Genomic DNA, 16,011 nt, shown 5'->3' with positions numbered 1-16,011 from the left:
GCGTGTTCTCTTGTGCCTAGGCCACTACAGTAAGGAAAAACCTGTCCTGGGTAGCCTGCTGGTCCAGGGAAGATGTGAGAGTTGTGTGGAAGACCTGAACCCTCAGACCTACAGTGTCAAACAGAACCGCACCAGCTGAGCCTAACTTAAGTCAGCCAACTCCAGCTGACCTGCAGGTATGCAAGCCAGCCCAGCCAGGATCAGAAGAGCTGCCCCAGCCAAGCCCAGCCTAAATAGCCAACACTCACTCAGCCAGCAGACTGCATGAATAATGATGAAGACTTGTTAGAGTAAGCCACTGAGTTTTCAGGTAGCTCATTACTTGCTAATAATTCAATAATGAACACATCGGGCAATCAAAGAGGACAGATTTGGCCTAAGTTCTCAAGATCCTCCCTTCATTGAGCAAATATGTATTAAGTACCCCCCATGCATCCAGCATTATGTTGAGGATACGAGGAAGAATAATGGATCAGGGCCCTGCTCTCACTGACTTTTCTAGTGAAGGGAAGACAAGGAATAAAGAAATAATGAAAATAAACTACAGATGCTAATGTATTATAATATGATTTATAAAATGACTGGCTGGCTGCTTTAGACAGTGAGAGTCTCTTTGAAGTGACATTTCAGTTCCTATTTGGCTGACAAGATGGAGCCAGTTTTAATTTCCAGAAGCAGGATGCTCAAGCCCGTGGATGTTTCAGCGAGTGCAAAAGCTCTGAGTGGAAAAGAACTCCATCCCTTCAAGAAACAGACAGGAGGCCTGTGGGGCTGAAGACGTCTTGCTCCTTTTAGATAGTTAGTGCCTCTTCGTAATTGGAAAAATGTGCTTGCCTAAATTGGCAAGAGGCCCGTGTCGATTGTAATTTCACTATTCCAGAGCCCTAATTATCTTTAATAAACTTGGCTTGGACTTCAGATAAAAATGAAATCCCAACCTCACTCTGTTCTCATTTAAAACACACATCCACTGCTGACTCTAATCTTCACTAATAAATGAGCACAAATGAAGTACAGCGACTAAACAGTGAGCTAATGGCCAAGGGGGGATGCAGGCCAGGCTTCTATCCTCAGGTTCAATGCTGAAAGAAGTAACATAGTAACGACAGATTTTCAGATTTGTCAGCTCTGTGGTTTTGCTGTTTCAAATTGACTTTTAATTTGGTGAAAGAGTTCTATATCTAAATGAACCAGCGTTCACTCTCTGAGACACAAACAGATCTAAGTGGTACCCAGAAGAAGTGATATTCTACTTAAGGATGGAGTTTGATGCCTTTAGTGAATGCGGCTGCCTTTAAAAGAAAGCATGATTTCTTCTTCTGAATGAGCTTCTCATTTAGATATAAGAAAAGAAGACACGGTTGACCTGGTGGCATTTCACTTACTATTTTGTTACCTTGTTTGGATGATTTAACCTCTGTGAACTTCAGATTTACTTATGAAATACTGATGATAATGACCAACCAGCCACAAGGGTTAAATAAAGGGTTAAATAACAGGGTTCTAAGTCTTGTATAAGCCCTAAAGGGCCATGTAATTGTGAGGTATCCTGATTATTGAAGATGTCATGCCCCCCTGTGAGAGACTGGATTGCTCTCTATCACCACTGGACAGGAAGCTTGCAGTGCAGTATTTTGATGCATAAATATAACATTTTGAAATAAATATGACACATGCTGATATTGTCTAAGTGATAATATTTTATGACTATTAATTAAAGAAAAGAAATATCTTCTGTGGGCCTAAGTAGAAACATAGTAAGGGGCACCTTGGTGGCTCAGTTGGCTAAGCATCCGACTTCGGCTCAGGTCATGATCTCACAGTTCATGGCTTTGAGCCCCATGTCAGGCTCTGGGTTGACAGCTCAAGGCCTGAAGCCTGCTTCAGATTCTGTGTCTCCCTCTCTCTCTGCACTTCTCCTGCTCATGCTTTGCCTCTCTCTCCTTCAAAAATAAACATAAAAAAAATTAAAAAAAAACATAGTAAAGGGGTTTCTTCCCTAAATATTCCTGTATGGAAATTCTGATTACATTCCATTCTACATCAACGATGATGAGCCTAAAATATGCAAAATACAGCATTTATCTTTGGACTATATTTACATTTTGTTTATATGATGGTCTGACATAGGAGCCCAAAATAAATATTTTAGAAATCTCCTCAATGTCTCAAAACCATTTAATTGATCCTTTCCCCATGCTCTTCAGTATGGAACTGTCAACACCTGAGTTATAATTAGCAGCACACAAACACACACATACGGTTCTCCTTACGAGGAAAAGCAGTAAACTTCCAGAAACCCAAATGCTTAGTTAGTCCTAGCAGCCCCACATATGGTACTGGCTGCTGCTGGTTTCCCCAAGTTGTGACCTAGGACCCATCCCTGCTGGTGGTGGCACCACAAAAACCAAACCGCATCCCCTGGCCTTTGGCCTCTGGGTTTCCTTCATTGGCTTACTCTAAGAAATTAATATCAATGTTGCCAACCAATTGAAAAATGCCTGACATAAAAACCTCATTCTGAGTGAAGTTTTCCTTATAGAAATATGTTCTTCCTATGCTGATGGTTGACACTGGATGGCCAACCATCTGGTTAAACATGTGTCTCAGCACACCTAGGGGAAGAAGAGAACTGGATCCAATATCTAGATTTATGAATCAATAAATGTAAGACTAATGATGTTTCCCATTAGGTAAGGGTTTTCTTCTTCCCCAGAAGATTTGTCATGAGATTCCTGTAATGAGCTTTCTTGGACAATATGAAAGGTGATCCAATTTATGAAAAATCGACTGAAAGGTTACCTTTTGAGAATGTATTTAATGCAGAAGGTAATTGAACTTTAGAAATTGTGCCTCCTGATTTTTTTAAATAAGGTTTGTCTGTGTGGAGTGTGTTGGGGCAGGAGTTTGAGGAGGTTACATTGTGCACTCAGTAAATGGGTGATAAATACATGTTCAATCAGTGAATGAAAAAAGTCCAAAACAAGTGGGTTGTTGGATGCACAGGGGGGTAGCCCCTGCTGATTCTTCTGCCCAGAATTATCTCCATATTCTTTCCTTCCCAGTGAAACACCATTCATCCCCTGAGACCTGAAAGCAATAGTTGCTTATCCCAAAGCCTTCTAGGAATCCTGTTCCATCTTCCAGGCTCTCTCCTCTGCTTGGTTCCTACCTCTACACAGAAGAAGCAATAAAAGAGCCATCAGAACAGTTCCAGGGGGGATGAGAGCAGTGATAGGAGTAATAAAGGGAGAGGAAGACAAGATAGATTTACCAAGAGCTTACTCCTGCAAGACACTGGGCTAATTCCTTCACACTCATTATTTTACTGAATCCTTACAAGAACAATTATTATCATTGTTCTGTGGATGATGAGCCTGAAACTTCCAGAGGGTATTTAAATTTCCTGAAATTACCCACCTAGTAAGTGGCGGAAGGTGAGAGTTGAAACCCAGGCCAAACTCAACATGGAGCTAAAACACAACACCACTGTCCCTGCTGCCACATCACGGTTTATCAGATTCATTAGACTTATTTTGTCTCCATCTCTCCTACCACCATCTTGAGGGCAGACAAGTGTCCCAGGAGTCCTAATGTTTGGTTAGTACTGGGTGTATGGTGCATGTTTATTAATTGGGTAAAAGAAGGTGGTTTATTTCCTAGAGTAAGAACAGCCTTGTGGTGATTTCAGCTGGGTCTCTGTGGGCAATTTTGGAGGTGGCCAGTGGAAACCATATTGGGGTCTGACCTAAAAGGACCTGCCAACCGCAATATAGGGTATGAACCAGGCAAGTGTCATTTTAGTGTGAAATCAGACTGGTTCCAGGGTCAAGAAGGCCCTCTGTCCCAGGCATTTCACAATTTATTGACCGTACTTCCCATTGCCTGATGTATTTAGTTAGATGTTTACATGGCAGAGTTTACTCTAGCAGACATAGAGTGAGTGTGCCCTTTCTGTGGCAAGCAGGTGAGCTTATTGAGACTGACATAAGTCAGATTTGATCTCAGTGTCTTTCATCTTCTAGTGGCACCTTGAAAAGCCTTATTTACTCAAGATGAACCCAGGCTTTCAACCACAACGGGAGCACGTCCCTCAATTCACTCTCAGTGAACACCTGGGGTAACTCAGTCCCACTCACGCTCCTGCTTGTCCTTGTCAGAGCAGGCTCAAGACAGCCACTGCCACCTATTCACCGCATTTCTCAGTCCTATGTGCTCCCTCAGCCATCCCTCTCTCTTAGTAGTCAAGAAATGTGCATGCATTCATCAGGTCGCACTGCAAATAAGGATGACTCTAATAAGTAACAACAACATGCCTCTGCACATGCCTTGTGACTTATCAAATGACCTTCTGCTATTTTAATTATACTTTCCTCATATGGGTATACCATAGTTCCTCTGGATAAAAACCCTTAACTCCACTTAAACCTTTAAGATTTAGAGGAAAACAAGCATATGAGATGTCACTGAAGTCTTTTATTCTTAACAAAAGGCACTTAGCATCACTAAATACCTGTTAGCAGGCTAAGCACAGGACTATGGAGATGACTGGGACAGTTTCCCTGCTGCCAGGGCCTGCTTCTTTATAGGAGAGTCAAAAAAAACAAACCAAAAACAAAAAACAAAAAACAATTGCAAATACCGAGGAAAGTATAGGACTTGCACACTCACTGCTAGGGTGGACCAGGAGGTGGTGAATCATGAAGGTATCTTCCAGATGTGCACACCAGGGATACTTTCTCAGTACAGCAAATACACCCTGAATGCCTATCACATTCCAGGCACAGGAGATGCTACAGTGGATGCAACACTGCCCCTGCCTTTGAGGATCTTATAGTCTAGTGGACAGAAAAATTAGCAAACAGGTCATTACACTTCAACTCAATAGGAGCTGCAATACACTGTGATCCTTGAGACTTGTGCCACTGAATTCTATCACCCTCCCAATGCAGCACCACCATGTCACTGCCATATACCTGTACTGGTCATTACTTCCCATCCATCAGTGGTTTGGATATCATGGACTTCCACTTCATCCCAACCTCTGCCTTTTATGTAGTAACCCGCATACAATCCCACCTCTCATTTCTAACATCCTCCTCTCTCTTCCCTTTTCCTCCTGACACCTGCTCACAGGTCACAACCTGGACCCTGAAATCACTCAAAACTCCATGGCCATAAAGCCTGAATTCCAGTGCCAGGCACAGTGGTGGACCAGATGAGTAAAACCAATAGAGCTCAGACCTTACAGACCCTCCCGCCCCCCCGCCAGCGTGTGGAGGAACAAGCATCTGAATTCATTATCCAGAGGTCACCTCTACACTCATTCCTAAGAAACTATTCTTGTTTCGGGGAGTTAAATCTACTTGCTTTGTGCCCGTTCCAGGCTCCAGAAAGAGGAAAGTCATGATCTGATATATCATGATTCTGTATTTGCTTGGTTCCTTTCTATTAAGAACTGCTGAAGTGAACTAGCTGAGATATTTTTGCAGGCACCATCTACTTTAGATAGGTCTCTATCTGTTTATATAAGTTTTCTATACTTCATACTTTGTCCAGAACTCCCCAAATTCCCATTGGAATTAAAGGGCTTACTCCAATTCTGGGGATGGGGGGCCAGGGGTTCAAATGATAAAGTAAGTTAAATGTATTTCTAAAGCTAAGCTAGGAAAACCCAGCTTAAGCACATGGTCTTTATAGTGACTGGGTAATATTAAGACACTAAATAATTATTCCCAATAGAAAAGTAGTTGATTTTTATGTCGTTCTTTAGAAGAGGATCAGTGGAAGAATTGGGTCTGACTATGTGTATGAGCCCTATTGTCAGGATATTACAGAGTGGCCCGTTAAAGATTTTGATCAAGCCAAGCACACTCCTATTCAAATCCCACAAACTTCTTTCTCCAGGATTAAGTTCCACGCTTAAGCAGGGCCTATGAGGCTGTGTATGATCTAGCCCTTGACTGCCTCCTTCTTACTCACTAGACATTAGTCACAATGGCATTCTCCTGGTGTCTCTCACAGGATCAAGTTTGTTCTTGTCTTCATACACTTTGAATTTGCTTTTCTTCTGCTTGGAACTCCTTTTCCCTAGATCCTATTTCTGGCTCCTTCCTGCCATATCGGTCTCATCAACCAATGTAATTGTCCCTAGCCTCTGAATCCCCATTGCATCATCCAGTTTCTTCAAATGCTTGGCATGTACCACATTTGAAATTATCTTTTGGCTTATTTATTTCAGTTAACTTATTATCCTCATCCCCTCTCTCCCTTTAGGAGCAGAGATCTGGCTTATCTTGGTCATCATTGAATAATCAGAGCCTAGAATGATCTCTGCAACATAGTTGACACTCAGTATATATTTTTGGAATAAGTGAGTTTGGAAAAGATGAGTAAGTTTTCCATCAAAATGCCTTCCCATGCCCAGCATTTAATCCATACATAAATGTGGTTTATGGAGCAATTAATCAAAAACTTTGCTTATCACGCACCACCAATGGCAGGCCAATATGGAATGCTCACAACACTAATGAGCATTAGTCTTCCTTGGCACCATCCAGACACTTTTCTGGCTCAAGTGATTCTGAAGTGCAATTAGGTGGCAAGACTACCACCAGCTACCCTGCAGTCTGCAATCACAGATGAGCACAGTACTGGTGGGGTCCCCAGGAGGGCAGAGGCTGGAGGGGCTCCTCCTCTCTGGGATACACACAGATCATTAGGTGATTGTTTTCTACAGAGAACAGGCTAATTTACCCAGGGATGGTGGCAAAGGAAAAATGGAGAAAAATTTCCCTGATAACAGGCTAAAGAATTGTTGATGTTGGCAGAAAGAAAAAAGTGCTTTCTCATAGTGGTCCAGAGTTTGAAATCTACAGTCTTCGGCCAAATGTCCAGGCAGATCATGATTTTTATGGGCTTAGTTGTGCAACCCCAGAGGGAAAAGCACCATATGAAGACACACAAATGCATTTCAACAATGTGCTTAAGGCACAACACACACGGACCTCGGATAAGCTGAATTTTTATTTGCATGTTACGTGTGGCTGCAGACACCGAAACCTAACTCTCAAACGCACTCTGTGCATTTTATATTTTTTTCCACTAGCTAATGTAAACATACCTTAAGGGATCATAAATGCTTGGATTAACATCAGCCAAGATATCCTGAGCACACATATAAATTTAAATGGCTATGTTGATTACATTTCCACTTAGATAGTCAGAAACCTGACACATTAAAGGAAAAAAGGATTTATAAAAGCAAAGAAATTTTTTTTCCTTAGGATTTGGTTATAGTGTCTGATACATAATATCTGAATTAAAAAAAAAATCACTAGCATACGACTTATTATGTGCCAGGCAATTTGTATACATGACCTTGTTTCATCTTCACAACGACCCCAGAGAGTATTTTATCAGCAAGGACACAGTCAAGGCACAGATGCTGCCCACAATCACACAGTTGGTGATGCTGACATGGATTCCAGGCTGGGCCATCTGAACAAAGAGCACATACTTTTAGTGACTCCACCCCACCGCCTCCTCAAATCCTAGACCATCTTTTGTCACCTGCAGGTTCACAAACACCTGTATATTCTGTGTCTCAGAGTATCACAGTGACTTCTTCCTAAAGCTGAAGCAACACCAGTGTTGATACTATTCTTCGCAAAAAAATCAGTGGATGAAGCTTAACCCCATGATAAAGTAATTTTCATCCTTAGACAGGAAGGTGGCAGGCCAGCCCAAGGGAAATGGGCATTTCTCCATTCATTCACTCATTCGTTCCACAAATGCCTAATATGTGCAATATACTCAGCGCTGAAGCTGTCATGGTGAAGAAACAAGTTTACATCCTAACATCTAATACATGCCAATCCAATGATAAATTATTACAATGTAATAAATGGGATAAAGGGATACATGTGTCCCAAGAGGTTCCTCATCCTGTCCAGGGGATTCATATGCACCTCCCTGACAGCTGAGACTTGAAAGCAAAGTGGTATTGAGAGTTAAGGTACAAACACAGGCAGAGACAACAGCCCAAGGAAAGGTGCTCGGGCAGGAGAAACACAGCCTGTTCCAAGACTAAAGGAAGGTGGTAGTGGCCAGAGTGTGGGAGGGAGAAGTCCAGAGGGGGCAGGGTGGAGAGGAAGAGAACCAGCCAGCCTAGCTCACTGGTCTCTGCTGCAAGCCATTCCCAGCACTTCCCCTGGGTTAGCTCATCTGTGGCTTCCAGGCACCCTATGAGGTAGGTACTATGATGACCCCCTTTCTACAAATGAGAAAAATACCATTCAGAATGACTCCATTTTGCCCATGGTCCCACAGCCAGCAAATGGGGGATTTAAACCCAGTCACTGTGGCCTTAGGCTTTCGCTATTAACTACTTGGCTAAACTGCTATGGCACAAGGAAATCAAGGCATAGAGAAGTTAAATTATTTGCCCAAAGTCACACTACAAGAGAATGGTGGAGCCATTCAAGCCTCACCAGTTCTTCTCCAGAGCCTGGGCCACTACCCACAGCCCTTGGCTGCCCAATGGCTAATTCTAGATGCCAACTCCAGGGTCCAGGTGCTCTTTATAGGAGTGGAGGAGAACATACCAACTGTGCTAAGTGAGCAGTGCCTTCACCAGGGCTGCGAAGACATGCTGTTGACATAATGCCAGAAGAAACAATGACTTCCAAGGTCTTTACATGCTCTACCCACCCTCTGACCTTACGGAAGTGCTGGAAGAGGATCAGGCCTGAGCAGAGGGACGAGTTCTTTCCCCGGACCTCAGCATATTTCCCTTTGTGCAGGGGGCAGTTCTTCTTATCCCTGTTTTCCTGGTAGGAAGAGCAGCATCTCAAATGTCTTCCAATTGGAAACCCATAGAACAGAAAAATTTTTCCAGAGATGACTAAAACAATATGGCTCAGTTTGATTTTGTTTCCCCCAAAATGTACATGTTTTTTCCATGTCTTTTTCCCCTCTGTGGCTTGCCAACGCTTTGCTTGTGGAACAAGGGAACGGGGTCCCGCCTTATAGCCTGACATTTGAGATGGAAGATATTTCTGCCAACCACCTTTGCCAGAGATATTCTATTAGTCTTGGTTGTTATGGGCTGAGGGAGGGCTCCGTTCATGGGCATCTGGCAAGGTAGAGGAGTAAAAAAATACAGCATGCTGCTTCTTCTGTTGCCTAGCACTCAGAGCCTGTCATGCAGCCTGGCATCACGTCTGGGCAATGAGACTGGCATCCCATCAGCCAAGGGACCATGAGCAAATGCCTCTTTCCCATTACCATCTCATCCTTCTATCCTTCTCTCTCTCTTTCCTCTTTTTTTTTGGGGGGGGGAGGGGTGTTGTGTGTAGCAATAGGCCACCAAATGGGCTTTCAGGCCAGCAACTTAACTTTTTTCTTTCATTTCTACAGATACCAAATAAACCTGTCTACTGTAAGTGGCCTCTGGTCTTTTCTGGCAGGAAGCTTCCTCCAAATGCAGACCTCTCAAAGCACCAGCCCAGGATTCCATGCTAAACCAAATGTCCTGTTTAGCACTTAGCAGAGAAATTCTTGATTTTGCCTCTAGGACTTTGGAGTGTGTACTTGCCCTTGGCCTAGTGCTATGAAGCTCCATGGTGAGAAGGGTCTGTTGTTTCTTTTGCACTACCAAACCTCTGCCTGGCTAAAAAGGTGTAGAGTCTTTCTCTCACTGCATGTGAGAGACAGTAGCTCCTGCCCCTTCCTCTAATGAGGGCTCTCATCAGGGACCCCAAGACTCGGCTTCATGCTTCTCCTGCCTGCTGAGCTGATCATATCCAAAAGTGTTTATGCTTTACTATGACAGTAGGGCTGCCTCATTTTAAAGTCAATCCAGTCGAACTTGTTTTTTTTTTTTTTTATTCTTTACCTGTTTTTTCCCTCCTCTTCTTCCTCCCAGATTTGACCATTTCCTCTCTAGATACAAAAGAATTAAGAATAGGGATGAGGGTGACATGCAGGGACAGTTCTTCTCCATGTCCTTTCCTCTCCCTTCCAGCCTTGTGAGCCCCTACTGTTCTCACTCAGAAACTTCCCAAAGGCTGGGCCCATTGCCTCCACCAGAGTGAACAGGGGAGAATTCCTCCTTTATATTTGGCTCCCAGATTATAAAAGTCATAGAAGATGCTCCCTTAGAATCCTGAAACATGTATTCCATTAAACATCAAGATCTGTCCAAATATAGTCCATCTTCTGGGTCAGGATCTCCCCTGCTGTCTGATTATTTGGACTTCAGCCATGTGAGAAATCCATCCAGTTAGGTTATTTTACTCCTTCCCTTCACTGCTGAACTAAGGATGTTCGGCAGAACTCACAAGACAGTTTATGACTCTGTGGTGCTGTTTCAGGCTGGATCTAACCAGAGCTTTAGGGTGATATTTACTGTAACAAAAATGACTCCTCTTGCTCCCCAGAAGCTGGTAGAGTGCTCCCTGGAAGCTGGTAGTATGGCTGTATCAAGTCATATACTTCATGTGCAGAGACGTTTCCTACCCTAAGGGACAGATACTACATTGGAGGTTGCAGATAAACAATTAAGAGGCTGATTTTGGCCTTTGAACTGCAGATCACTCTCATAATGTTAAGTTGCCCTCACATATGTGCATGTGTTTGGAACTATTAAAGACAGGGCTAAATAAAATGGAGAGACAACCTACAGAATGGTAGAAAATGTTTGCAAGTTGTATGTCTGGTATGGCTCTAACATCCACAATATATAAAGAACTCCTGCCACTCAACAAATAGACAACCCAATTAAAACATGGGCAAAAAGACTTGAATAGACATTTCTCCAAAGAAGATACACAAATGGTCAGTAAACACTTGAAAAGATACTTAGCATCATAGGTCATTAGGAAAGGCAAATCAAACTACAATGAGCTACTACTTCACAGCTGGTAGGTGGGCTAAAAGGACAGACAGTAGGAAGTGTTGACTAGGATGTGGATAAATTACAACACTCCCTTCCCTGCCCCTGCTGCAACACTGCTTGAGTGCTGGTGAGAACATACAGTGGTGCAGCCACTATGGAAAACAGTTCGGCAATTCCTCAGAAAGCTAAACATAGAATTATCATAACCCAGAAATATATCCAAAATAATTGAAAGCAGGGTCTCAGAAAGATAGCTATATGTCAGTGCTCATTGTAGCATTATTTGCAGTAGCCAAAAGGTAAAAACAACCCAAATGTCCAATAGATGAATGGATAAACAAAATGTGGTAGATACATAAAATGGAATATTACTCAGCCATAAAAAATGCAGTTCTGAAACATGTTACTACACGAACTTTGAAAACATACTTAATGAAATAAGCCAGGCACAAAAGGACACATATTATATGATTCCCCTTATATGAACTATTGAGAATAGGTAAAATTATAGAGACAAAGTAGAATAGGGGTTACCAGGGGCTGGAGGAAAGGCCTGTTTAACAGATTAGAGTTGCTGTTTGGGGTGATGAAAATGTTTTACAAATAGATAGTGGCCATGCAGTGCCACACTGAGAATGCAGCTAATGCCACTAAATCATACGTTTAAAAATGGTTAAAATGATAAATTTTATGTTATGTGTATTTTGGTACAATAAAAAAATTCATGAGAAAAATTTTTTAAAAATGAAGCTTAAATAAATATTTTCACAATCAAATTTCTTCAGCAGTTCCCCCTGCTATATTTCAGTCAGAACTCAAAACCAGATCTTCTGACCTTAAGGCTTAATCCATTAAAACACTCAATGTTTTTAAATTACACATTGGTTGATTCATTCAAAGCATTTCTGTCCTTCAGATATTTATAGAATACCTGGTAAGTGCTTGGTAATGGAAAATTGGTTTGGAGTGGGTGGAAGAAACAGATTTCAATATGTGGTCTATGTCCAGTTCCTTGCTCGAAGGCCCTTTATGTGCTACCCCAATCAATCTTCCCGTTATGAATCATTTTTTAATGTTATTTATTCATTTTATTTTTGAGAGAGGTTGCGTACGCAAGTAAGGGAGGGGCAGAGACAGGGAGAGCAAGAATCCCAAGCAGGCGCCATGCTGTCAGTGCAGAGCCCAATGCGAGGCTGGATCCCACAATCCTGAGATCATAAACTGAGCCAAGATCAAGAGTCGGACGCTTAACTGACTGAGCCAGCCAGGCACCCCTTCCCATTGAGAATCATTATCATCCCCATTCTATGGCTGAGGGCATGAAGCCAGGAAGGTTAGGTAAAATTGCTGGTAGCAAACAGCAGATTTGGGATTGGAACCCAGATCTGCTGAATTCTAAGCACTCTATGCCTCATGCCATCTATTCTCTCCCTCCCACACATCTCTCCCAAATTCCCTTGGATTCTTGGCTCTCCCCATTGTTTTTAGGAATGAAGGACAGCTTCACAGGGGTAGAAGCAGCCCCTTGCAAGCGGCTCTGCATTCTGGGTCATTCAGGGTTGCTCCTGTTCCAGGTAGGAGCAAGGCTCAGGTTTGGCAACATATGTTCTGCAGCTGGAGGAGGGGCCACCCTAGGGGTCTGTTGGCAAGTATGACAACTTGACAATGCCAGACACAGCGAAAGAAAGAGAGAAAAGAAAGAAAGAAAGAAAGAAAGAAAGAAAGAAAGAAAGAAAGAAAGAAAGAAAGAAAGAAAGAAAGAAAGAAAGAAGAGAGAGGAAGGAAGGAAGGAAGGAAGGAAGGAAGGAAGGAAGGAAGGAAGGAAAGAAGGAAGACAGGCAGCTGCTACAGGTGAGGGGAGCTGGCAGACCCCCAAGACTGGGAGCCAAGCAAGCAGCAGGTGTACCCTCTGCTCTCCACAAGCTACCAGGCAGGGATGGCAGTGGGTTCTGCCAAAGGCTCATCTCCATGCGTTTGTTAGTAGCACATTCCTGAGTCTCTGCAAGCACAGTCTGAGCTGGGAAATGATGGAGGGGCTGCAGAGGGGGGCCTGGAGGCTAGGCCTACCCAATCACAGGCCTGCTTTGCCCAAGGAGCAGGTGGACCTAGGAGGCAGGGAGCAGGACAGGACAAGGAAAAGTAAAGGTGATTCAGACTCATGAGTAGGGCCAGCGGCACATCTCTCCTTGGCTTCTGCCCAGCTGTGCTGCCCCACATCTCTCTACTGCTTCTTCTGAGACCGCATTGAAGAATTCTGTTTCCCTCTCCAAGCAAACAAGGCTTGTTCCTGCGTTTGTAAGAGCTTTATTATCGTTGCATTTGGGGAACCAGTGCGGTTTCCAAATCAGCAAGAGAGGACAGGCAACTCAGGAAATGAGTCGTTCTTTTCCTTCCCACTCACCAGTGAGTTTTCAGATCATTATGAAACAGAAAGCTCTGCCTTCATTTACTCCATCACATGAGGTCTTAATGTACTTCAGTCCACTGCTCATTAATACCGTTAAGGAGCATTTGCGAAGTATTTAAAATTGGCTGGTGCGCACTCTCTCTGCTTACTCCCTGTGGTGCAGTCCAGTTTCTGGGATGAAGCTCGATCAATAAACACATTCTTTCTGTCTGTTGAGACTTTGTGTCTTCCAGTTAGAAGAGAGGGGCAAACATGCTGCTTTATTATATGGAGACAGCAGTCAATTTTGGCTCAATGCAGAGCAGGAAATGCTGATTTTTCATATGTTTGTGTAACAGAAACAACAAAGCATCCGCTTGGAAAGCAACAGGATTTTTCTTAGCCAAACTACACACAAACAGGTTTTCAGTAACTAAAGGAAGGCAGAAGAGAACAGGAGTATGGGCCCTGGGGGACAGCGGCTGGTTACTCTCTCGGGCCCAGGTGTGGAGACCCAACGTGAAGTGGCAAGCCCTGTGAGGCAGCCTTTGTACCTCCAGGTTATGAACACCCTGCTTGGCCCAGGGGAGTTATCAAACCCCCATGCAGTCTGGATCGTCATCTTTAGGAGGCAAGGGGCCTACCTATATCCACTACCATCAAGGCTGCTGTTCAGGGCCTTCCCACTGGAAACTGAAAATGTAGGTCCTTTGAGTCTTCACATTTTTAAACACCACGCGCAGGACCTCTGGTTTCCCAGAAGACACTGCTTTGGACTTGTTGGGACTCAGATTTTCAACTAAAAGCATGGTGGCAGATTAGGGAATGTCTTGTGCTTATGGTTTACTGCTAACAGTGATGCACAGGGAGAGAATAGGCAGGAGATAAAAGAGGGAGGGAGGGAGGGAGGGAAGGAGAGAGAGAGCAAGAGGAAAGGGAAGGAAGATGGGGAAGGATAGAAGGAGGGAAGAAAAAACATGCTGGTCTAAGACTCTGGAAGCTTGGATTTTACCTATAGCTTGTCAGTTATTAACTCAATGACACAGGGTAAGACAGTCTTTGTCTGGATAGGAAACAATTTAAAACTAAAATATCATGAGTTTTTATCACAGATGATTTGAAGGTCAAATTGAAAGATGAATATGAAGATACTTTGCCACCAATGGAACTCAAATAAAACGTGGCCGCTTTAAGGCCAACCTGAGCAGAAAGGTATTCTACACACACACTTTAAAAAGTCTTAAAAACTAATGTACATTTTTACCAAATGACTCTTGAAGAGGTGACAAAAAGGATTTATGCCATATAACACGGCAAAATTCTTCAGAGCTTCTTAACTATCTCTTTTCAAAACATCTCTTTCTTAATGGGAGCTGCTTAATTATCTCTTCCCTCCTTAAGTGGTTCTACCCATACTTACCACACCCATACTATCCCCTTCTCTTAATTCCCGTCCTCCAGATTTCTAGGTAATTTCCCCCATGAGACTGCTTCATAGGCTCACCTCTCCAGGGAAATCTACTCCTTTTTTTTTTTTAATGTTTATTTATTTTTGAGAGAGAGAGAGAGAGAGAGAGAGAGAGAGAACATGAAGGGTGGAGGGGCAGACAGAGAGGGGGACACAGAATCCCAAAGCAGGCTCCAGACTCTGAGCTTTCATCACAGAGCCCAACACGGGGCTCAAACTCACAAACTGTGAGATCATGACCTGAGCCAAAGTCAGCTGCTTAACCAACTGAGCCACTCAGGTGTCCCAAATATACTTCTCCTTTTAAAACTTCTTCATCATGACCTTTCTACCCATTACCTTGATCTGTCCCACAAAGATCCAATAGACACACAGTGTCAGCATGGTATTCTCCCTAAAAGCTGGGAGCATGAAAAAATTGTAGTTACACACGTACATACATGTTGTTGTTATTCCTTGTTATATCCTTAATAAAGGATTCTTATTTAATAAAATGAGATTATAACTTAGTATGTCACAGTAGCACAAAATCAGGGACATTGTAATCTAAGTCTCTTTGATCATTGATTGAGAACCTATCATGTGTAAGACTCTCCCTCTATAAGAAGGGTGCAATGGCCATAGATGGGGATAAACCTCTTAGTAGGTCCCAGAAACCCTAAATTAAAGTATCATTCAGGCCCCTGAAAAACAGATCTTGCCTTTAGGGATCCCAAGAGACTTGGCCCTACATGTTACTGTGGCATCACCATTGCACATATATCACAGCATTCATCAGGGGAGGAAATGGGGGCTCCGTAAGGTTAGTTACCTATATCTTCACAGTAGGGGCAGAGTTGTGAGTTGAATCTAGATGTCAGTTTCCAAAGCCCTTGATGCCTCACTGGTGTTTAAGTTATAATCCCCACTTCCTATTTCTGTTCCTCTGTATGTCCTTCTTCCAGAAACAGTCTCATTTGTAGTCCTGAATCCACTGCAAGGTGGTCTTTGCATGTAGATGGACTTGGCTTATGGCATGTGATCTGATGGGTTACCCTACCCACAGCTTATCTCCTTGTGCGTTACAAAAGCCCCTGAAATGGTTGTTACTCATTTCTTTCTTTTGGATCAGGTGGGGTCATAAAATATACAGAACCCTTGCCCAAGTTCTCACACTGGTATCACCAGCCAATCACATAACAGGTGTTCCTGCCAAATTCACACGAAACACTGGACTACTTCTCATCACTGAACTCCCGGGATCCACTACCAATTATG

General features: G+C 43.1%; 2 long non-coding RNA genes across 3 annotated transcripts in view; one reads left to right on the top strand and one right to left on the bottom strand.

Moving 5' to 3' along the window:
• LOC115508430 overlaps positions 1 to 1,733 on the top strand; it is a 52,598-nt gene extending 50,865 nt beyond the window's left edge. For both annotated transcript variants that reach the window (XR_004343268.1, XR_003966998.1), the window contains one exon: positions 21 to 1,733. This is a non-coding gene — a long non-coding RNA (uncharacterized LOC115508430). The remainder of the gene's footprint in view (positions 1 to 20) is intronic.
• LOC115508432 overlaps positions 1 to 16,011 on the bottom strand; it is a 367,104-nt gene that overhangs the window by 126,243 nt on the left and 224,850 nt on the right. The window lies entirely within an intron of this gene.

This window comes from Lynx canadensis, chromosome A2 (assembly GCF_007474595.2).
Source record: "Lynx canadensis isolate LIC74 chromosome A2, mLynCan4.pri.v2, whole genome shotgun sequence".
In the NCBI taxonomy this organism is placed as follows: domain Eukaryota; kingdom Metazoa; phylum Chordata; class Mammalia; order Carnivora; family Felidae; genus Lynx; species Lynx canadensis.
Note: the sequence above shows the minus strand (reverse complement) of the source record. Positions and strands in the feature narration are given on the sequence as shown.